The sequence below is a fragment of the Prunus dulcis genome, chromosome 4 (assembly GCF_902201215.1).
Source record: "Prunus dulcis chromosome 4, ALMONDv2, whole genome shotgun sequence".
Lineage (NCBI taxonomy): Eukaryota > Viridiplantae > Streptophyta > Magnoliopsida > Rosales > Rosaceae > Prunus > Prunus dulcis.
In genome coordinates this window covers 23048858-23059968 of record NC_047653.1, presented here as the reverse complement: position 1 = coordinate 23059968, position 11111 = coordinate 23048858, and positions in this window count along the sequence as shown.

Here is an 11111-nt window from a genome sequence, read left to right as displayed (position 1 = left end):
CCTTACTACAAACATGTGAAGGATTAAAGGTTTTCACCTGCAGGTAAGTGCTACCACTAACACTTGAAGCATGGATAACAAAAGGACAACCCTCTTCACATACTACTCTTATTTTGTTACTGACAAGACCCGCCCCGAATTTCCTAGAAACCGAAGCGGACCCCGTCTTTGTTTCGACATCATCCCGATGCCGGGCTCACTTACAAAAAAACCGAGACTCTCTACCAAAATTTTGGCAGAGTCTCCCCTGTAAATTAAGCAAACCCGACAAAAATTTCAACCTGCAACATACATAAAATAATCCAAACTAGCAGCATGCTTTCATAAAACAACAAAACATACTATATGGCCTTCGGTCTCACAAGTAACATCTACCATGGGCGATAACAGAGCATCTACTAAATTTAGTTTATAGCAACAGTTGAGTAGAAGAAATTACTCCAATCATAACTAGGGAAGTTCACAATTCGAGCCTCGTACACCACTTGCACGCTTTCTGGAGCGACTACTAGCTGGGTGGCTCAAAACAGAAAACATGTGAGTGGACAAAAACAAGATTTGCATTTAAAACAACATAGTAACCCCACCGTATAAAAGTAATGCTCAAGACATGCAGATTCACAATTCATACTTTAATTGCTCAAAATATATTTCATTAAAACTCTTTAAAAACACAAATCACTTCATCCATAAACCACATTCTAACAACCTTGCTGCTCCTGCCAACCCACTAATAAACTCTAATTTCTTCACTCTCACAACTATATATATATATATATATTTATTTATATTTATATGTATATAAATATAACTATACAATATACTCATCACACTACCTAGGTACCGGGGAAACAATCAAATCGGGGGATTGTTTAACTAGCCCGCAGGATTTTCAGGTGCTATCCTGCGTCTAGGGATGAGCGGTCCAACAAGGGGGACGAAACTCCATAGCTCACACACCGGAACATCCAATGCCATACGCGCGCAGACTGGATCATCACACACTAGAACATCCAACGCCATGGGTGATGATCTCAAACAATATACAGAGTCTTCCCATATGCCGGAACATCCAACGCCACGTGTGGGAAGTCTAATAATTGGGGAAGGTACTTACATAGTGTAATCACACAACTTCTCTCAACAACCCCTCATATTCAAGTTCTTCCACAACTCACCTCAACAACTCAAGTATCCCACCTATAGATAATATATATATATATATATACATATATATATATATATATATATATATGACAGGACCCGATCCAAATTCCGCTTTGGAATTCGAGTCGAACCCAGTGCGTGTCCGACACTTGGCGAATGTCGGGCACAATTGACCTGTTTACCCTTCTAATTATAACTTATTTTAATTTTAGCCTTGACTCCTACCGAAATTTCGGCAGAGTCTCCCCTGTAATTTGCTCAATCCCAAAATTTACACCCGTCAAAACGAGCATAAATATTTACACAACCAACTGCCAACATATTTAAAGATACAATTCACAGACCAGTTCTCAACCTAGGGCAAATATCAGAGCAATTCCAATAGTTTACAGATGAGTTAATCCTTTTACAAAACAAAACTTCTGTAAAACAAAAGAAAGGCGTGGAAGACGGAAAAATGGCCCCGTGGTGGATTTCCTGTGCACGTCTATAGCCTGGGGGCGCAAAACATTCAAAAAAATGTGAGTGGACAAAAATAAAGGTTCAAAAAATAGCATTAGAATATACTAACCCCCACTGATTAAAAAAAATAGTTAAGTAAAACTGAATATTTAAACTGCCATTGAATCATACTAAAATCAAGGCTTTAACATATTTATATACGTATATGCAAATCATATTCAAGATCCATAAAACTCGCATAAAAGCACTGTATTCAATTAAAAACTACCACCTAGGTGTACCCCTGTAATTCCGTCAATTCCTGATATCTGTCAATTCCCCTGGCAGGTCTCGGTGACACAAAGTCAACCCGAGCCGTAAACTGGCAGGATTCAGGGGACCGTAGTAAGCCTGATCCGCAATCCTGGCTCTCACGGTCCGGGCGTCCCCGAAACTCGTGAGGCAAATGTCAAGTGCACTGACAAAACTGAAGGTAAACTGGATGCCCGTGGACACCGTCATATCCGAAGGCAATATATACTGAAAGCAACCTGTTTCTGTAACTGGGTACCCAAGGTGGCTTAGGAAAATATAAGATTTCTGAAAATTCTGATAAATAACTGAATTTTTATTCAATCTAGAACTCTGCTGTCATTTTATCTGATATAAGGCTCAAACTCTGCTTTCTATAACTCTTTAGCAATTCAACTGGGCAACATATAAATAAAGATATTTAAATTCAACAAAACACACTAGGAACAATCACAATCAATAAAAATTATTCAAGATCAAATAAGGAAATTTATTTGCATAAAATCATTTATAAAAGAAAAGTCCACTCACTCCTGATCCGAGCTAGCTAGACCTCCTGAAAGTCCCTCCTGCGGGTCTGCCTGGCCCCGGATGCCTGATTAAACCACCATGAATATTTAATTAATCAAACTGCTCGGTATAAAGATTTAAGTAAAACCCTGACCCCCAGCTCCTAGAAGTGTGTGCACTAGCTTTAAAGTCATTCTTATGCCCACTTAAGCAATTCAGATGTTTAGAACTGCCTGAAAAGACTCGAGACTTCATTAAGCGATAAACTTCCATATTGGTCGATACGGAACCTCGTGGGGTCCACGACCTCCAATTATCAATCTGAGAGTGCCTATAGGTTCCTCACATTTAAATAACCATGTCCCGCAAGTCTGGTCTGAAACGGACGATCGAATTGACCACGATCGTGTAATCGTATGATTTTTAAACCCTAGCCCCAGGGTTCGCGATTTCGGAGTATCCGGGACTCCGATTCACAATCCGTTGAATCCTACATGATTCTGAAATTATCTAAAACAACATATCTGAAATTGAGCACGATCCAACGGCTCAGCGGTATTGAACCCGGAAATTGCACAATATGGAAAATCCGTTCGAGGCTCAAACGGTATCCAAATTGAGATCCGTGAAATCCTACGTGCTCGTGACAACCTAAGGATCTCAACAAGACACAATGTCACTGCACTACCCTCACCCACGCGCCGCCGTACGTGCCGGCAGCGATGGTGTCCAAAGCGATTACACCCCGCCGGAAAAACTCAAAACCACGGCTCCAAACTCCTACTCTAGGTATAACACCATATTTGGAACCACTTTTGTTCTTGGACCTATCCCAAAAACTGACCGGAAGTGGCCGATCACGGAGGCCAAAACTCGGCCGAATTTTCAATTTGAAAACTGGGTTATCTACGATCAAAATTGATGCAAACCTATCCAACCATCAACTAGAGCATGGAAAATAGGTAGGAATCCATACCTTACTCGACAAATTTGGAGAAGAATTGAGGGAGAACGAGCGAGTTGAATTTTCTGTGAACACCGGTCGGTTTTTCGCGTTTCTCGGCCAGCGCCGGTCGTGTCGCAGGCGGGGAATGGTCGGGGAAGGAAGGGGAGACAGCGGCGGTTTGAACACGACCAGTCCCGTGGCCGGTCGTGCCCCGTGGCGGTGCCGGCGGTCCCTGGAAGGCGACGGGGCCTACTGCAACGGGAGAGGAGAGAGAGAAGGAAATTGAGGGAGAAGAGAGGGAGAAGATATAAAAATCTGATTTTTTTTTCCAAATTACCGTTTTGCCCCTCATGGTAATTTACCCGTATTTTCTTCGTTACAGTTCCGATTTGAGTCCACTCCGTGTCTACGGACTCGTTTCGTCGCGCTCTACGCACTGGCGTAAGTGGAATTGTCAAATTCCTTTTTGGTCAAAAAGTCAACTTTTTCTTAATAAAATATTCCAAGGGCAAAATTGTCTTTCCTCAAAATAAATTACTAATTAAATATGAATTTTTGTTTTGGGTTATTACAATATATATATATATATATATATATATGCCAAACCCACAATATATTGCCAAAGCGCTATACAAACATCAAATTCAACCCATGAATATAATATATTCAATAAACCATTAAAAACATTATGCATAAATATTTCATCAATAAAACCATGCATATGATTGAAAACAAAGTCCACTCACAAGTATTCCCACGCTGCCTGACGGCGAGAGGGTCCTTCCTGCAGAGTACGTGCAGTCGGAGCACTTATTTTGAGATACGAACCCTTAATTAATAAAAAATTACTTCGAAGCGGAAATCCCAAATTAAATACTTAAATCCCCAAATTCACAGTACGTGTACGTTAAAGGAGGTATCCTAAGGTCTGGTTACAGTTTTAGGAATCGCTCACGATTGTACGGTTATCGCTAACCCACAAACTTTGAATTATTGAATCGGAACATCCAGGGCTCCGATTCATGATCCGTGAAGTTCTATACGGCCCTAGGAATACCTAGAACAACATATTTTAATTGGAAAAAGATCCAACGGTCAGAACCTATCGAACCCGGATAACGCACAATATGCGAAAATCCGTTCGATAGTCAAACGACGTCCGAATTGAGATCCGCAAAATCGTACGCACTCGTGACATCCTAAGGATCTCATCGAGATGAAGTACAACTTCACCACCCTCGCCCACATGCCGCCACACACGCCAGCAATGCGTGGGTGTCTACAGTAAATTCCGGCGACAGAAAAACTCCACACCCGAGCTCACCCTTCGTACCCTAGCTTCTACTCGAGGTCAGGATCACATCATTCAACTATGGGGAGGTCCAATTCGGACAGCAACTGGTCGAAATTTCACTTTGAAATCCGGCCAAAACCTTGGTCTTCAAATCGGTTTTCTACCCAGCAAATCAATCCAAACCTATGCAACAGTCAACTAGACCAAGGAAAAAGAGGAAGAAACCTCACCTTATTCATCGGGTTTGGGTGGCGGAGATGACAGCGCGACGGCAGCGATTCACCATTTCAAACCAGTCAAGATTGTGGCCGGGATTTGTGGTTTCCGACGGGGAAAGCTAGCGGGTCTTGACCAGGACGTTGAGGGGAATTGATCGGGACTGGTGGCGTCAATCGGGGTGGTCGGAAATGGTGGCGGGGTGGTGGTTTCTCGTTCGGTGAACAATAACGGGGGAGAGGGAGGTCGCGCGCAAAGAGAGAGAGAATCGGGAGAGAGAGAGAGAGAGAGAGAGAGAGAGAGAGAGAGAGAGAGAGAGAGAGAGAATGAGGTAGAGAATGAGGTAAATGAAAAAGATCAGATTTTTACTCTAACTCTTTTCGAAATAATTACAAGTTTGCCACTGAATTACTTTTGATCGCCAAATCTTCGTTCCGACTCCGATTCAAGCCTACCTCATGTCTACGAATTCGTCTCAGTACAACCTACTCAAAAATACGAGTCGTGATCCCAAAATCTTTCCAGATAAGAAAATGACCAATTTACCCCTACTCCAAGGGTAAATTCGTAATTTCACTTTAAATAAATTAAAATAGGAATTAAATTTGGAGTCGGGGTGTTACAGTTACTGTCATTATTCATAATATCAACTCCCTTCTACAATTAATGGAGTAGATCCTCACAGCATTTCTAAATATCTTGGCAGTTGCAAACTTTAAACCTATTTTGAAACTTGGGTTTGCCGTATCAATTTCAGGTATGAAATCTTCACCTTTTGGCATTCTATTCTTCTTTCTTCTTAGTTCACCTACTGCTTAATCGTCACTTGAAGAGCTATTTGGGCAGGTAAGTGTAGGTGACTCTTCTCCATTTTCTGACTCATCATTTTCCTCTGCATTAGGATCATTGTCAGTACAACTATGATCCACATAACTTTCAAACCACTTATCATCCTTCTTCAATATGTCAATCTCTTCATCACTCTATGCATAGTCACTGTCTTCAATGTCTAGATCACTGCTATCATCATTCTCAAAACAAGAATATTTTGGATCACTGCTATCATTCTCCACTTGGCTTGAAGTTAGGCTCACTACTTTCAAGTACAAAACTATCTATTGCTTTTAGGTACCATGCTCATACAAGCTAAAAACGTACTATCTGATACTATTTGAATGAGTCTACCAGTTCCAAAATCTTCACCATAAAAACTCACATCATACCCATAGTCATATCCCAAATCTTTAGCCATTCCAAATAGCTCTAACATGTACATATAGTCAACCTCACAATAATCAAACCAACTGACTTCACCACCCAAATAAGACCATTCACTGTCACTTCTATTTTTAACTAGTTTACCTCAATGAAAAAACTTAAATGTAACAACCTCGTCAGCATTTTTATCTGTGTAGAAGGAAGATTCACTTAACAAATTGACAAAGGTAACAAAGACAAAACAAGGACAATACAAGGAACACACAAGGACCACACAATGACCAATTGAGGACCACACCAGGACTAGCACAGAGTAAAAAAGTATACGAAAAAACAAACAAAAAACTCCAGCAACACATAAGAACCAGACAAGGAACACACAATGACCACACTAGGACAAGCACAGAGTCAAAAAGTATACAAAAAAACAAAAAAAACTCCAACAACAGTTCAACGCACATGCCAAAATCAAGAAAATCGAGTGAGAATGTGTAATAACCCAAAACAAAAATTCTTATTTAATTAGTAATTTATTTGGAGAAAAGATAATTTTGCCATCGGAATATTTTATTAAGAAAAAGGTGACTTTTTTATCGAGAAGGAATTTGACAATTTCACTTATACCGTTGCATAGAGCACGGTGAAATGAGTTCATAGACACGTAGTGGGCCCGAATCGGAGTTGTAACGAGAAAGTTATGATCAAAAGAGTCTCAGTGGCACAACCGTAAATATTTCGAAGTTGGAATTATAAAAACCTGCTCAGCTATCTCTCTCTCTCTCCTCGCACCGACCTCCCTCCCTCTCCGCCCCTCCTCCTTCTTCAGCTCGTATCTCCGGCCATTGACCACGGCTGTGGGCGAGGCCGGTACCAAAACTACCGGGAAGACGTCCTCTTCCTTCCCCGCTGGCAAAGTGACCTGCGCTGGCCGGAAATCGCGCCGGAACTGACGATGCTCACCGGATCTTCAAGTCACTCGTTCTCCCTCAATTCTTCTCCAAATTTGTCGAGTAAGGTATGGATTCCTACCTATTTTCCATGCTCTAGCTGATGGTTGGATGGGTTTGCATCAATTTTGCTCGTAGATAACCTAGTTTTCGAATTGAAGTTTTAGCCGATTTTCGGCCTCCTTTTTCGGCCACTTCCGGCCACTTTTTGGGGTAGGTCCAAGAACAAAAGTGGCTCCAAATATGGTGTTTTACCTAGGGTAGGAGTTTGGAGCTGTGGTTTGAAGTTTTTCCGGCGAGCCAAAATCGCATTAGACACCCATCGCTGCCTGCGTGCGCTGGGGCGCGTGGGTGAGGATAGTGCAGTGGCACTGCATCTCGTTGCGGTCTTTATGTTGTCACGAGCGCGTAGGATTTTGCGGATCTCAATTTGGATTCCGTTTGGGCCCTGAACGGATTTTCCATATTGTGCGATTTCCGGATTCAATACTGCTGAACCGTTGGATCGCGCTCAATTTCGGATATGTTGTCCCAAATAATTTTAGAATCGTGTAGGATTCAACGGATTGTGAATCGGAGTCCCGGATACTCCGAAATCGCGAACCCTGGGATTCGGATTTGGAAATTTTATGATTTCACGATCGGGGACAATCCGATTGTCAGGTTCATACCAAACTTGCAGGATATGGTTCCCTAAATGTGAGGAACTTAAAGGAACTCTCAGATTGGTCATTGGAGGTCGTGGACCCCACGGGGTTCTGTATCGACCAATGTGGAAGTTTATCGCTTAGTAAAGTCTCGAGTCTTTTCAGACGATTTTAAACATCTGAAATGCCTAAGTGGGTAGAAAAAGAATTTTAAAGTTAGTGCACGCACTTCTAGAAGTCGGGGGTCAGGGTTTTACTTAAAAACTTGTACCGAGCAGATTTATTAATTAAATATTCATGATGGTTTACCCAGGCACCCGGGACCAGCAGGCCCGCAGGAGAGACCTTCAGGAGGTCTAGCTAGCTCGGACCAGGAGTGAGTGGACTTTTCATTTCTAAATGATTTTTTTAAATAAATTGCATTATTTGATCTTGAATAAGTATTATTCATTGTGATTTTCTAGCATGTCTGTGAAATTAAATATCTTATTTATACATTGCTTAGCTGAGTGTGCCAAAGTGATATAAAAAGCAGAGTTTAAGAATTGTACCAGAGAAAATAGCAGTTTAATTTCAGATTATCTGAAATACAGTTATTTAGCAGACTTTTCTAAGATATTATATTTAAACCACCATGTACCCAACTATGGTGATTGCCCTCAGTTATACGGATGTCTACGGACATCCAGTTACCCTCAGTTTGTCAGTGCACTTGACATTTGCCTCACGAGTTTCGGGGGACGCTAGGACCGTGAGTGCCAGGATTTGCGGCTCGGATTGACTTGGTGTCCCAAGACCTGCCAGGATTTGTGGCTCGGATTGACTTGGTGTCCCGAGACCTGCCAGGATTTGCGGCTCGAATTGACTTGGTGTCCCAAGACCTGCCAGGATTTGCGGCTCAAGTTGACTTTGTGTCACCGAGACCTGCCAGGATTGCGGATCAGGCTGACTACGGTCCTCTGAATCCTGCCAGTTGCAGCTTGGGTTGACTGTGTGTCACCGAGACCTGCCAGTGGATCAGTCTGACTATAGTCCCCTGTATCCTGCCAGTTTGTGGCTCGAATAGACTATGTGTCGCCGAGACCTGCCAAGGGAATTGATGGAATTACAGGGGTACATCCGAGTGGTAGTTTTGATTAATTGCAGTGCTTTGGTTCAAGTTTTGAGTACCTTGCTTTTATGCAGGTTTGATTTCAGTGTTTTTATGCAAGTTTGGATTTTAGTGCTTTCATGCAAGTTTTATTGCTCTTGAATACGATTACATATATTTATATAATTATGTAACTGCGTTGGTTTCAATATGCTTCAAAGGTAGTTTAGATATTTAGTCTTACTCAACTATATTTTTACAATGGGGGTTAGTATATTCTTAGATATTTTATGAACCTTTATTTTTGTCCACTCACATTTTCAAATATTTTGTGCCCCCAGGGTGTAGCGTGCACAAGACATCCACCACCGAGCCATCTCGCTTTCCTCGCCTCATTGTTACAAACGTGTTGGTTGGTAAAAAGGTTCATTTCTCTGTAAACTATTAGAATTGCTCTGATATATTGCCCTAGAGCGAGAATGGAACTTTTAGCATGTTTATTGAAGTGCTAGCAGTTGGTTGTGTAGATATTTTGCTCGTTCTGACAGATGAAAATTTTGGGATTGAGCAAATTACAGGGGAGACTCTGCCGAATTTTCGGCAGGAGTCAAGGTTGAAATTTCAATTAGAAGGGCAATTAGGTCAATTGTGCCGAACACTCGCCAAATGTCGGACACGCACAGGGTTCGACTCGAATTCCAAAGCGGAATTTGGTTCGGGTCCTGTCAGAATGGGTCCACTTACATATGAGTTGACAACCTCCAGATTCTCTAAGCGCCACCATCTTCGCACTTTCTAGCCTTAAAGTCTAACACCAAACAGTGACTTCTTCTCCAGATTCTCCCAAAATCGAACCCCACCTCAGATTTTCATAAACCCTAGCCCTCTTCTCCCAATTTTCCATTCTCACCCAATTTCTCCTTATTCTCCAATGTTAAGAATTGAAACAAAGCGGGGCCCAAAGTACGTAACGGAACGTCTATAATATTGACAAAATGGGTAACGTGAGACCGTTTTTAAAAATGTAAAGGGTATTTTAAGACGTTTCAAAGCACAAGTGGTAATCTAAAACAAGTTTGAAAGCACAGAGTCATATGCATAAATAAGCCTTCAATCCGTTTTGGACTTTTTGAATAATTGATTGCAATGTTTGAATTAAAATGCATGGGTTTTGGACCTTCCCCCGCCCAGCCGCCAAGCAAAATAGCAAAATATTATTTACTGATTAAATGAATATTGGACTGCAGCCGCACTCCGTCGTCATATGCTATGCTCATGCTGGGCCACGTAGCAGCATTGGCCGAGGCCACGGAGGAGGAGGTGGGCGTCTTTTTAATGATTTGAAGAAGGCCATAAAAAAAAAAAAAAAAATCTGATAACCAATTTAATGCTAGGTAGGGGTACAGCGAGCAACTGGGTACTATCAGTGTCACCGGTTCTCTAATCGGTGTCTCTGATAGTGTGGGTGATGGTGGGCTCATTATCGCATAACACATACAAGTTGTGGGGCATTGGCAATGGGCAATGGGCAATGGGCAATGGGCATTGGAATGTGTGGGTGTTGGTTTCATTTCTGTTGGGAGGAAGGAAGAAGCAAACTCAGCAGAGCAGGTAATCGATTTGTTTCATTGTGGTTCTGTGTGGTTTATGTCTTGTTTAAATTTCAAAATCAGAAGCCATTCATTTTAGTTTAATTGCAATTTGCTTTAATTTCGTGTATTTCATGTGGGTCTTTGAATTGAGCCATCTTCTTCTTCTGGGCATTGCATTGAAGCAGGGAAGGAGGTCTAGGGATTAGGGATTAGGGATTAATTAATCCCTCAACTCTTTGAACAAGGCTTTAAGGCTTTGATGATTTGACATCTATGTCACCATGTTGGTGTGCTCTAGAGAGGCTATAGGCGACATCCTAGTTTAATTCGAATCAGGAAATCAAACATAACAACTAATATTCTAGAAAGTCGAGAGGCTTGACATGATTAATTACGTTTCTGTGCAAGATCAGTCCTTCGGACTTTAGGATGATCAGTTACCTCTCATTGTCATACTACCCAATGATGGCCAAAATTACCTTAAATCACATGTGGAGGCTGCCCACATTGCACCTTGGTTGAAGGAATACATGGTGCATTCTGTGTCATTCTTGTGAAGATGCTTCGTCATCAAATTGCAGAAAATAATTTGATTCACGGTTGATTTTTTTAACATATAAATTTTACCAGAAACAAACTTTCATTGAAGGAAAAAGAAAGAGTACAGAAACAGAAAACAACGTGTCTTCCTGCCCATAAGACCTGACTAGAAATCTTTATGAAATTTAAAA